General features: G+C 38.2%; 1 protein-coding gene across 6 annotated transcripts in view; it reads right to left on the bottom strand.

Annotated features, from left to right (window-relative positions):
* PLCB4 (phospholipase C beta 4) overlaps positions 1 to 12,659 on the bottom strand; it is a 208,343-nt gene that overhangs the window by 160,332 nt on the left and 35,352 nt on the right. The window lies entirely within an intron of this gene.

The following is a 12,659-nucleotide window of genomic DNA, read 5'->3' as shown; positions in this document are numbered from 1 at the left end:
CAAAACCAGCAAACAGTATAAGGCCTTACAACTACTTCAAAATCACCACATAAGTTAACTACAGATATTAACTCATGTGGAACATTTTATGATTATAACTGATCAGAACATTGGCAGCTGTTGTTAGGCTGTGAATACAAGGAAAAAGTAATTATATGAGAGCACAGATAGAATAAATAACTTCCCTGCTAAGTATTAAAAAGGGAAGGAACAGATGCAAGTCTGATGAAAACTAGAAATTTTATTGAAGTTACTGTCATCTGAAGCTGTACGCTAACATTTTTGTTAAGGGGGGGAAAAAAGAGTACAGATATTAAAGAACATATTGCTTATTATGCACATATTTATTATTATTATTCATTTAAATCAAGAAGGCTGTAATTTTGCATTACATCAAGGTATGGGTATGTGATTTGACCCTAAAAACGCTGTTAAGCAGTTTAGGTTTAAGAAGTGAGCTACTTTAGTATGACATCAGACCAGTGTGAGCACCCATGGACTTGCAACTGTATTAGAAATAAATGAGAGAACAATACATTGTTCTCATAATGCTACTTCCTGGTCACACAGTATTTCCTCAAGTATTCCTGCCATTAAACATGCACAGAACAGCTGAAGTAACCTTCCTTTTCACAGTACTGAGATTCTCAAAGTATTTCAAAAATGCCTTCTGATACTGTCTTCACAGCTGCTGTCCTGACACCAAGGACAGTGTGATTAACTAAAAGCAAATTTGCCTGGGCATTGCAGAGAGCTTCCTCCTCACAAGCAAACACAAATACATCCCATATATAAAAGCACATAAGCAAAACCTGGCAAAGGCTGAACTTCATAATTGCGTTGGTAGTCAGCCATGCCATAAGAGCACCTTTCTTAAAAAAAAAAATAAAAATACTCTAAGTTCAGAATAGGATGACAAATACAGTATCTTTTTTCCTCACTATTTTGGGGAAGGTAGCAGAAAGTACTGATTTAAGCACATCTTCTGATTTGCAGCAGAGATTCTAGTCTATACTTTAGATTTATCTGATTTATTTATTTTTTTTTAAAAGTACTAGTCTAAGTGAAGGTACAGAACAAGATTGCTTTGTTTACTATGTTGTCTAAAAATTCAGATGTGTAGCTTGCTCTCCTAATACCTCACTTTTGTACACAGGAAAACAAAGGTGAAACAAGATATTTTTCTCAGTTCTCAACTTCCTCAACAGTGACCAAACTGTGCTAATCACTGGAATGGAATAGCTGAATGACCCAAACCACAGAAAACACACTCTGCCTCTGGAAAAGCCTATTGTCGGAAGTTGCATGAGCTTCTCAGCAAAGATTGTGCCAGTTCTTCAGTCATTACTGCCATTACAGAGAAAGCTCACTGCATTCAGTTTCAGCAACATTTTTCTTTTGTATTTCTTACAGATATAAACTATGTTATCAGATTATCATTACATTTCCATCTTAAACTAAGCTAATTTTTAAAATATAAAGGTGGGATTTAAATTGTAAAAATCACCTAAGTTTAAAAAAAAAAGCAACAAACAACAAAAAAACAACCCCAAAACATCTCTTCACTCCAGGAAGATGGAGAGGTAAAAACCACAATCCACCACATACCACATTTTACATTAAAGAACAGCAGCAAAATACACTCAGCCAGTGGAGTAAAGGCAGGGGAAGGCTGACAATCTTCAGATGCTCATGTCCCAGGGAGCTCAGATGAACAAATGCTATCCCTGAGTTATGTTCCTATCACCAAGGGCATTCCAAAGATGACAAACAAATAGCCTGTCCTATGGACAAGGGCAGGGAAGTCAAGCCTACAATAAAGGACAAAGTGGGATAGGACCTGAATCACACCTGCAAAAGAAAATGAAAGGTATCTGCAACACATCCTGTGCAGTAGTCCTTTCCTAAAGCTCTTAACACGTACCTTTTAAAAGCTATTCTACTTCTTTCGCATCTGTTCTTTTAACTGTGAGTTGAATTGCTACACATTACTCCTTCTCCCAAATGCTCTTCGTTGACTAACAGAAGACTTATGTCTGTTTTCATAAGCACGGGCTCCTTAAAGCCTATGGAAGCCACAAAAATGAGACCGACTACAATTTTCCACACATTGAGATTCTGATTCAGCAAAAGCAAGCAGAAATAAATTCAGGAAAGGAGTTATTCACACTGCCATTAATGAAAACAGTCCCACAAATAACATGTTATAACAGTCACCAAATCAAATTCTCTCCCTGTAAAATCATCAATTGCATAAAACGCATTCAAAGGCCTATTCTAAAACTGCTGTATAAAATAAAATACCTTGGGTTTTGCTGTTAGTGAGGTTAATTATTTATTACATTAAAAAAACACAACCTACTGTGAACACATCTAGGACGAACAACCCTGCTCTCAGAAAAGCTGAAAACTAAAATTTCATCAACTTGAGTAGAGGTAACACCACTAATAACAGAGATGTACTGAGAAAGATCTTTCTGTATTCTTACCCTACAGTCTACAAATAAACATGTAGGAATATATGGCTGGGCAAGCTTCAACAATGCCCTAATAAATATTCATAAAGCATTTGCACTGCAATACATTCAGAGTTTAGAAGCAAAGCTATACAGCTACATATACCTGTCATAAACTTTGATATCTGTTCTCTTTCAAACCCTAAATTGATAGATAGCAATGTACATGTTAAACACATTTAACAGATCAAAAGGATAATCACTTAGCATGCCATCATAAAGGTAATATTTTTTACTCCAGAAGGGTGAAAAGAGCTGACACATCTAAGAGAAAACTTAGTACAAAGGAATCTTATGCAAATCTAGAATTATAATTCAAGCAAACAAATAAATATAATGCTAAATTTGATCTGGTTGTCTAACACATATTAAGCATGTTTCAGAGACTTATATTTTCATTTTTCATACAATTTCATGCTTTTACAAGTAGCATTTTTCCTCCACAAATCTACTGGTATTTTTATTATTTGAGAAATCACTTGAGCTGCAGAGTACGAAACAGTATCTAAATAATGCAGAACTGCCATTATTCATACTTATAAAACAATTTTTTTCCATCGATCGCTAAGTTTCCAAACTAAAACAGAACACTATCTCATTAACACTGGCAAAGTTCCATGGTGTCCCACTTTCCAAAACTTAAGCTACTAATATGGAAATAAAAAACATAATAAAACAAGATTAATCTTTAGTTTTATAGCAAAATATGTTGCAGGTCACCAAAAAGAAAAATACAATAATCCTGCAAAGCCTGAACTATATCTCACTTGAACAGTGAAAAACCAAAATAAGCTATTCCTTACAGATGTCAGTATGGTAGCACCAGGAGCAAGCCATTTTGTAGCTGCTAATACCTCAAAACATCTTCCTGTGCTGGAATATGTCCCTCCCTTCCATACCTGCTTTCTCTTCTGTACACAGCCTTAAGCTATGCTTACAAAAGAGAAAAATGAAATCAGTACTTAGGGCACATATAAGTGTATCTGACTTTGTCTTAAGCTAAGACAGATCATATCACCTACCTGTAACACAGGCAGAAGTCTGAAATTTTAGGTTGAGACCAAGAGGTGGAACGTGTTTGACCCACGCAGAAAATGCAGCATTACCCACTCCTTGCACTAAGCCATTTCAGACACCTACTCAAGCAATCTTCCAGCATCAGGGAAACCCACCCTTGTAAGTGAAGATTCTTGCATTTCCGCCAGGCAACACACCTCCATTCTGGGCTTTTGGTTTCAATTAGCTACCAAAAACGTATCCACAGACAAACCTAGTTCACTTCAACTGCTTTCCCATTTTCATACCCCAACAGAATAGGAAGGAAAAGAACAGGAAGAAATAAAAGCTGCAAGCTCTTAAAATAGGACACAAAAAAGGCACCACACTAAGACTGCAGTACATTGTGTTTCTAGTAGCCGATTTAATTAACCTCACACACACACCCCCCATTAAGTCTTCAACTTACAATCAAACTGCTATTCCAGTAAGGAGTAGTTGTCTTACATTTACACACAGCATAAAAGTTTTCATTACTGCTTTAATGAAGCTGTGAGTGACATGGGCAAAACATCAGAAACAAGAACGTTACCAATCTGAAAGCAGGTATGTTAATTAAACAAACCCAAGAAACTTCATTCTGTTGTGTTCTCCCTAGTTTCCCTCCAACAATTTCCTTCATTTTACTATTCTCCTATTTTTTTTAAACATCTCTATCCTAGCATTGAGTAACCTTTAAATGGATCTCCAGCACAAGTGAAATGGGAACACACCTGACTATTCAAGAGAAAAAGTGGAACTGTAATTAACACAGCACTGTCTAGCACACAAAGTAAATAAACTGGGGAAAGAATTCAGAAAATACCACTATTTATTTTTTGGTCACCTGATAAATGCAAAGGGGAAAGCTGAAATTTACCAGTTGGAAAGTGACTTACAACTGGACTAATATTCCTGAGGATAAATAAAATGTTTCAACAGTTTGGTCTGAAACATTACTGGCTTGGTTTTACAGTGTTCCAGACCTGAGGAAAACCCTCACCAGGTCACATCTCATTTAGCCCAATGAGCCAGTGAGACTCCAAATGGAAACCACACAATGTTCTGACCATGCCACTTTTCCAGTGACGTGTGACAATTCCTGAAAAATCCAAGTGTTACATAGAAATAAGTCAATGTCAGCAAGCCTTCCTTTATGCACAGTTTTCATGTGCCTTACAACTTTCCATGGAAGCAAACCTTCTCAGTGTCCTCCAGCACCCACAGAGTGCTTCCAGTAGCCCCCATTCAGGCTAGGACAGGCAGATCTTTCAAGTCCCAGAGGGGCAGGATTCAGAAGAAACCACAGCTGAGATCTCATCTCAGCCCTTGAGCATCTGTGGAGAACCTCATCTTGAAACTACCAAAAATAAACGTTGGAATTATTTTCATGACATTTTCCTCAAACTAGTTTTGTTCTAAAATAGAACTACCACTTATTTTCTGTTTGGTGGGGTTTCTTTGTTTGTTTTTTGGTTTGGTTGTTGTTTTTTTTTTCCAGTTTTGGGTGTGTGGTTTTTTTGTTGTGGGGGTTTTGTTTTTTGTTGTTGTCTGTTTTTGGGGTTTTTTTGGGGGGGGGGGGCGGGGAATGTGTGGTTTTTTTGTTGTTGTGAGACACACACACCCCCTCTCCGGATTGCGTTTTCTTGTATTCTAGAAGGGTACCTCTACATAAGTATGCATGTAACTATATATAACACACCCTCCATCAATAATATATATTTTAAATATCTCTTTGCACATACTATAGAGGTGGTTTATATTTCTATTTTAGAAATATTTTGAATGAAGTGTTATTTATAGTTACATGTATTTTATATATCCATATGGATAGACACTGCTTAATAAGTATTTTCTTTTTAGTTCTCCCTCCTTGAAGTAAGCATTTGTAGTACAGCAGGAAAACACACTATGTGTCTTACGTGGGGGGTGAGGCAGGATATCTAACCAAGATTATTTATTTATTTGACCCTTTCTTTTTTTCCTATGTATAGCATGGGCTTTGATGTTAAAGAGTTTTTATGAGAGAGTGACATTAAGATTGAAAAAATTGCATCAACATATGGAGTCTTTTTTGGTTCAAGTATTACAGACACCTGTGTCATGTAAGAGTTGGCATTTTTGATTGTACACACATAGCACAGAAGTGAATGTCAGTCAAATAGATGCATTTACTTAAAAATAAGTAAACATCAACAATGTAAGACTTCTATCTCACCAACTAGCCTTTACTATGCACACAGTATTAATCTGAAGCACATTTGTATGGTTAGAGATTTTACTTTCCTTAAGGCATAAGCAAAGAAATAGCCTAAAAAAGGATATTCAGATAAAGCCTTAGTGCCTGCAGAACACTAGTCATGTAGGAAGCGACAAGGAGAGCTGAACCGTGGTCCAAAATTTTAACGCATCTCCACCCATCTGCCCTTGTATAGGCGACTATGCAGAGCTGTGACACATTGTAAGAAGAGTTAGCAATTCACTGAAAAAATACTTGCATTTACCTCTTAAAATTTGAAAAAAGGGAAAGAGAAAAAAAAATAGAGTCATAAAATGATTCAGTTTTATTTCCACTGCCAGTATTATGTTCCTTTTCATTACCACCTGATTGTCTTTTTACCCCTTCACAAAATAACACCAGGTCTACATGGGAGCTATTAAGGCACAGCTGTGAGAAATATTCCACTGTCACTGAACTAAACAGCCTCCCTGACTTCATTCTGCAAGTTTGCCTCTGGGTATATTGCATGGTTGGGTTGAATGCCTGTCAACCTATGAGTCGTCCATTAGAGGCACATTCTCTCTTTGGAGAGAATATTTTACTCTCTTTAGAGACAATAATGTACCATTGCACTGTACTTTTGTCTCCCTTTGAACCAGAGATACAACATTTGTGCATATCTGTCTTTGACAATAAGGCCTGCATAATAAATTCCTGAAAATTATGTTCAAATTAGTGGCTTATCTGCAGTCCAAGGCACACAGCTCCTTATTGCTATTTCAGGGTACATGATCCCCAGTCTTCTTGCTACCCAAATATACAGCTTGCATTTTGGTTCTGTCAATTAAATTGGTTCAGCAATTAAATTGCTGTCAACTGACCATCTAATATTCCAATAGATAATTGTATTTTTCTTATGCATCACAAGATGTACTATATATACAACATACAACCAATATACACAAACTAATTAGAGACATACAGTCTACCGAATTTTCAGATATTTAGTGCAATATTTGATGAGCATCTGTGCAAGTGCTTTTATAATAGTCAGTTCTGGGGAGGAGGGGTGCGTTTTATTAATGGAACTATTAAATCTTGCCCTTACACTTACGATTGTTTTAAAAATTTACTCCCTCACTAATCCAGGTATTTCACACAGTTGCCATCCTTGCCTCTGCACTACAGCTCTGCCAAACTCTTTCATTTCTTCCCTGCCTTCCCTCATACACACCTTCTCTTTGCCTTTGTTGCTGCTCCTGACTCCCAGGTTGCTGTTTCCAAGTGACCCTTTAGCACTAACTTGCCTTTTCTTCAAAAGGGAGCCTGGCAGTTAAATGCACCAGAGATCTACTGATTTTCAGCATTCAAATTATTCATGTCTCAGTTCTTCTGTCACAGAAGTGCAAGGGAGGTTCTCTTTGGCATTAAAAGAAACTATCAGCTATATCACAACCTATGGAAATCCAAGTAACTTCATCTTTGCTGGCAGGAATACAACTGTAAAGATATTAAAGGGAAAGAACTCTTTTCCAGAGCAAAGTGACTTTTCTGTACCACAATACTAATGCTGTTTACCTCAGGATAAAGAATGAAGCACTAACTATGCATTACACCATAAAACTAAATATTGCTCTTCCAGCCATAGAAAGCTGCTTCTTGCCCCAAGTGACTGCAGCCTCAGACCAGCAGTCAGCTTGCGGTCCAAAGTGTGAATAGTGCCCTTCCCGTGCATGACAGTGTAAGCACAGCAGCATCACAGAAGACTGTCACTCTGCATGTCACTAGTAAGTGTGACAAACAGCAAGATCTATCTTTATAGAATAATTATAAAATAAATTTATCAGTCTCAAATACAATCTAAGCTCCCACCATTTTATTTACATATTTCTTCAATAAAATTATTGTAAAAAATGCTTTTGTGGGGAAGTCATTACCTTGAGTGGTCCTGCAAATATTCACAAATTCAGGCACGTACAGTTTCACTCTCTCCTACAATGTACTAAAACATCCTTGGATAACAGAACACCACCAAGATAAGAAAAAGCCCATCTGACACTTGGCTATCCAGACTAAAACTGCCCTAAAATGTCTCGTATTAATACAATTATTTAAGTCATTCAACAGCCCCACTCAATGTTAGGTTCTGACATATCACAGCTCTCATTCTACAGCAAATCAAATGCAAACTACTGCTTTTCCCTGAAGATGTCTTGCTCAAGAGGGGATTTTATTCTGTAGTCTGTAAGTGCCCTAGAATTGATATGTATATGTTAATGGAACAGTATATAAAGTCACCTCAAAGGCAATTGGTTTGAAATTGTAAACCCCTACAGATGGGATGTAGGGTGACAAGTTAATTTAAAATTAGATTCCTAGATATAGTGCACACCGGATAATTGAGAGAAGCGGGAGGAGGGAGAAGAAGGTTACTGCTCTATATTTGAAAAGGTGAATCCCTCCTTCATTAGAGGAGGAGGGGAAGGAAATCCAGAACCATACTGCACTAGAGACTGAGCTGCCCATTGCAAGGTTTTCGAAACAGCTGCAGGGGTTGGGGATGGATGTTATCAGTGTTTATGCCTTTTCACTATGGGAAAAATCCATCCAAATTTAGGGAAGCCGTTGGGCAGCTGTTGGGGGAATACAGCAGGACCACTGAACACCCAGTCTCAAACAGGCAGGCTTGTGCCCTTCCACTGTCTTCTCCCTCTCCCATGGAGAGACAGCAGCAGAAATCCAGAACAGCAGTATTGCTTTAATCCCTGTCACTGCTCAGAACTGCCCAAGAACTTCCCTGGCAGAATGGTCCCTCTGTGCCTTCCCACAGCACCAAGGCACTGCACCAAATCTGGTGCCCAGTTCCTTGCCACTCTCAGCTCAAAGACTGAATCTCCCACCCAGAGCCCATGCAGCAACCCCAGCCCCTTCCCAGTGCTGCACAACAGCAGCACCTACTACAACAGCTGTGCATGCTGGGGAAGAACAATCACCCTGTGGAGCATTTCTCCACTGCACCCAATGAATACCAGTATTTTGCCATTCCTAATTCTGCAAGGCCAGAGGGTGTGGTGGTTTTGCTGCAGACTATACTTCTACCTATGGTAATTATCATTTCTGGAATGCAACTACCATGTGAGACAAAAGGTAAGACCAAAGGGAAGCAAGAAGTAGTTAGCTTTAAGTTGTCAGCCAAGCATATCACTTACAGGAGGAACAGATAGAACAAAGACAACGAGCAGAAAATACAGTAGTTTCCTATTTTAATAATGATTCTAATTGCTGACATTCAATTATTCATACACAGCTACATGTCCCTATTGTGCCAGAAGCACCATAGGGGATTTGAAGATAGAGTTGGTATCCTGAACTTAGAAGTACTTTGTCTTAAAAATTACTTCAAACACTTGTGTATGAAACATACGCAGCAATGTGAGCATTATGCATACTAGGAAATCTGCCAAACACTGTAGGTTAAAGTAACTTGCACAAGAGTGCCCCGTTTTTAGCTCCTGAGGCTCCAGCATTTTGCCTAGTAATTTGCACGAGTCCCAAAGTCTGTATTCTCGATGGACATTAGAACTGCAGTTGCAGGTAAGCACATACACACATTCAGAGAGCCACCAAGAAAGTAAATATACAAGCTGGACATAACATCTCTAGAGATGTTTCATGACTGAAAGAAAGCAGAGGCAGCAGTTAAATTATTTTTTAACGAAAAGATTAAAAAATAAAAATAGAATAAAAACTATACATGGAGCTCACAGAAAATAACAAGCAGTTCTGAATCAGCACAGCTGAAAAAATCCAATCAAATTTTTGTATCGCCCTTTTTCAACTTTTCCAAGAGGAGTCAACCTAAAAGCACAAGGATGTAAAAATGCTTTAGTCTGGCAAAGTAAGAGAAGTTGCATTCCACAAAAGACCTATTATTAGTTTTGTCACTGTTCCATTTGTCTTCAATGTCTTTTCTAATAAAACCTAGAAGAATGAAGGGTAATATAATTATTTATAAATCTCTATGTAAACAAAAAAGGATTGTCCCTGATTATTGTTTAGTACAGAATTAAACACCATATCAATATTAAATTATTAGGGACTGAGCTGTGTTTATGTTGACCTTACCTTCCAGCGATCGAGAATTTTCCATATACACTAAGTAGGAAATAGCTTACAGGACACAAAGTTGATTTTTATAACGTCAGACAAATTTGCTTTTCTGTCTAAACTAGATTTGTACAAGCAGCCTTACAGCCAGCCTCCAAGAGGCTTTTTTCTTCACCTGCATTATGAGGGTTTTTTTTAATTGATGCCAGATTAAGCTTTTTAGATTACATACCTTGAAACTACTGAAACACTAGGTAACAGTCGCTTATTCAAGCTCCCTTTATGCTAACAATTGACTGTCCACAGCTCCTTCTGTTAGCTAATCGTGCACTACTCTTTCTTGCATATTAGCCAAGGATTATTTGGGATAACTTTTCAGCTTTTTCTCTGATTACTAACTACCCTTCAGCCCCACAGGATCTGAGGAGACTCCGTGAAAAAAGCACATCTTATTCTTTGCTGCTGCTGTAAAAGAAAGATGAAACTGAGGAAAGAAGAAACAGCTGACATTCTCCACCTGGCATTTGCATCTGTCAGCAAAGAGAAAGGAAGGGCAAACGAGATAGTAAGAGCATCACAATAATCCCCAGGGCCCTTATGCACACACAAAAGCACACGGTGCACATCTGTGATCCTGTAGACTTGAGAAAAGGAGATCACTGGTCACAAGCACAGAGTGCAGCACAGAACACACCTGGGGAATGAAGAACAGACACTCACATTTTTAAGACAATTCCTGCTCCTGCTAAATCACCTGGCCTTCACTTCCAGTGAAGTAAAAGATTCATGTATCACACACAGCCCTCTTCTACCTTTCTACCTTCACCACCTGTCTCACACTTGCCCTAACCTTTTCACTCAGCAAGTTACAAACACCACTGGTCTTACTTTCCCTGCGTAATAGTCTTTAACACTGCTTTTCTGAAAAAAGTCCTCTTGTCCAACAGGGCACCACTGTTGTTCTTCTCAGATATCTTTATTTACAATTCCCACATACTTTTGCTTTCAGGTATTAAGGACTGTGCCTTCTTGTTTCCAAAGTTCTCAATTATTGCCTCAAAAAGCCTGCAGAAGCTGTGCAGAAAAGAGAACTAATATACAGTGTATACATATATAGTGTTTTCCTCATCTAACAGCCTTCTTCATATGATATAAATAAAGACTGTCTTTGCAGACAAGCATTTATTCCTCCTGTCAATGAGGATGCTTGAGTTTCATTTTTAGCCCTTACCTGTCATAATCAGATATATATGGTTTCACCTGAGGGACTGAAACTGGACTTCAGACTACTCAGAAATTACGAAGTTCTCAATTTTAGGTTTGATGTGTTCTGGTTTGAGTTGTTCTTAAGAGATTAATCACTAGAATAAATAAAGAAAAAGAATTAAAGCAGTGATACAAGATGGTATATGCCACTGTTGACACTGTATGTTAAAACCATTTGTGTGTTTAATATTAGCACAAAAATAAAACAAGCGTCATGAGATCCATGGGTTTGAAACAGTGAAAACCATGAACACAAGGAAGATGCTGCAAGTACCTTAGATACTTGTTGAACAGAAGAGGTTCTGGATACTTGTAAAATAAGGGATGAGTGTAAACTATGGAGGCACCCCCATAAATTCATGGTAAACAACTCAATCTTGAGAAGGGATACACAGGACCACAGGGATAAGAAAGTTACTAGAGAATGGCAACAATAACCTCCACGGATATGGTCTATTGATCTCAGAACTGAGTTTGCTCAAAAGTAAAGGTCAATCAGTAGGCATAGTGAGGAAGACTACAAGCCTTCATCTGAAGAACCTGACAACCACCCAAAGGCCACCAGGAAAAATGACTGTGCATGTGGACCAGACAATTGCATATGTTGAGTTCCAGTAAATCTCATGTACATGTAAATGAGTTCTTGGAAGTCTTGTGAATACGTATAACTTTATGGTAGATACTTTCCAAAAATTTGCCAGATTCTGGGAGCTTTTATGGTGGAGCTATCCCCAGTGCTACCACAGCACTGCAATAAAGAATACCTTACTTAATAACAGTCTGCTGTTAATGAGTTTTATTATATCGGACTCCTTACCCAGCTGCACCTAGCTTCCCACTTTGGTGAGGTTAGAAAGCGAGGGGGTTTGGATGTTGCAGATCTTTGTATCGGGTTTCCCTTATACACCATTTAGCTGGCACAGGCAAACAGACCCTGTTTCATTGTTATTTTTCAGGGTGTGGGACAGTTTTTTATTTCTTCAGAAACAAAACCAGAATCAAACATGATGCTTTGTACTTCAGAAGAAATTTTGTGTTTTGCTGTCCTTTAATTTAGCTCCAACCAGTGACTACTGTGGTCCAACGTATCTGCTCCATCAACTCCAACCAATGCTACATGCTCCTCTACTCCGTCATTCCGCAGTTCCGCTACAATACTTTAATTCACTGAAGCCCTGGAAGCTGTTCTTAACATTTCCTGTAATTCTGCAGACAGAATGCAAATTCATACACTTCAAATACGCTATAGGAAAGCAATGTACTGAGAAAGAACCATTTGTGTAGCACCAGTAGATTCCACATGGTCAGTAAAAAAAAAAAAAGACAAAAGGATCCATTTGTGATGAAAAACACATTATCCATGACAAGGCCAAGAACTAGTTCCCCAAGAACTAGTTCCAGCAGCACTAGCCGAATGATAACCTAGATTTTGCTTTTAATTAGTTTTAATTTCTGCAGCCAGTATGTCTAAGAAAGGCACAGCTGGTGAAATCCTGGCACCCCAAACTAGGAGA

Source organism: Falco naumanni, chromosome 12 (genome assembly GCF_017639655.2).
Source record: "Falco naumanni isolate bFalNau1 chromosome 12, bFalNau1.pat, whole genome shotgun sequence".
Lineage (NCBI taxonomy): Eukaryota > Metazoa > Chordata > Aves > Falconiformes > Falconidae > Falco > Falco naumanni.
The sequence above is the reverse complement of the archived record's forward strand: the minus strand, read 5'-3'. Positions and strand labels throughout refer to the sequence as shown.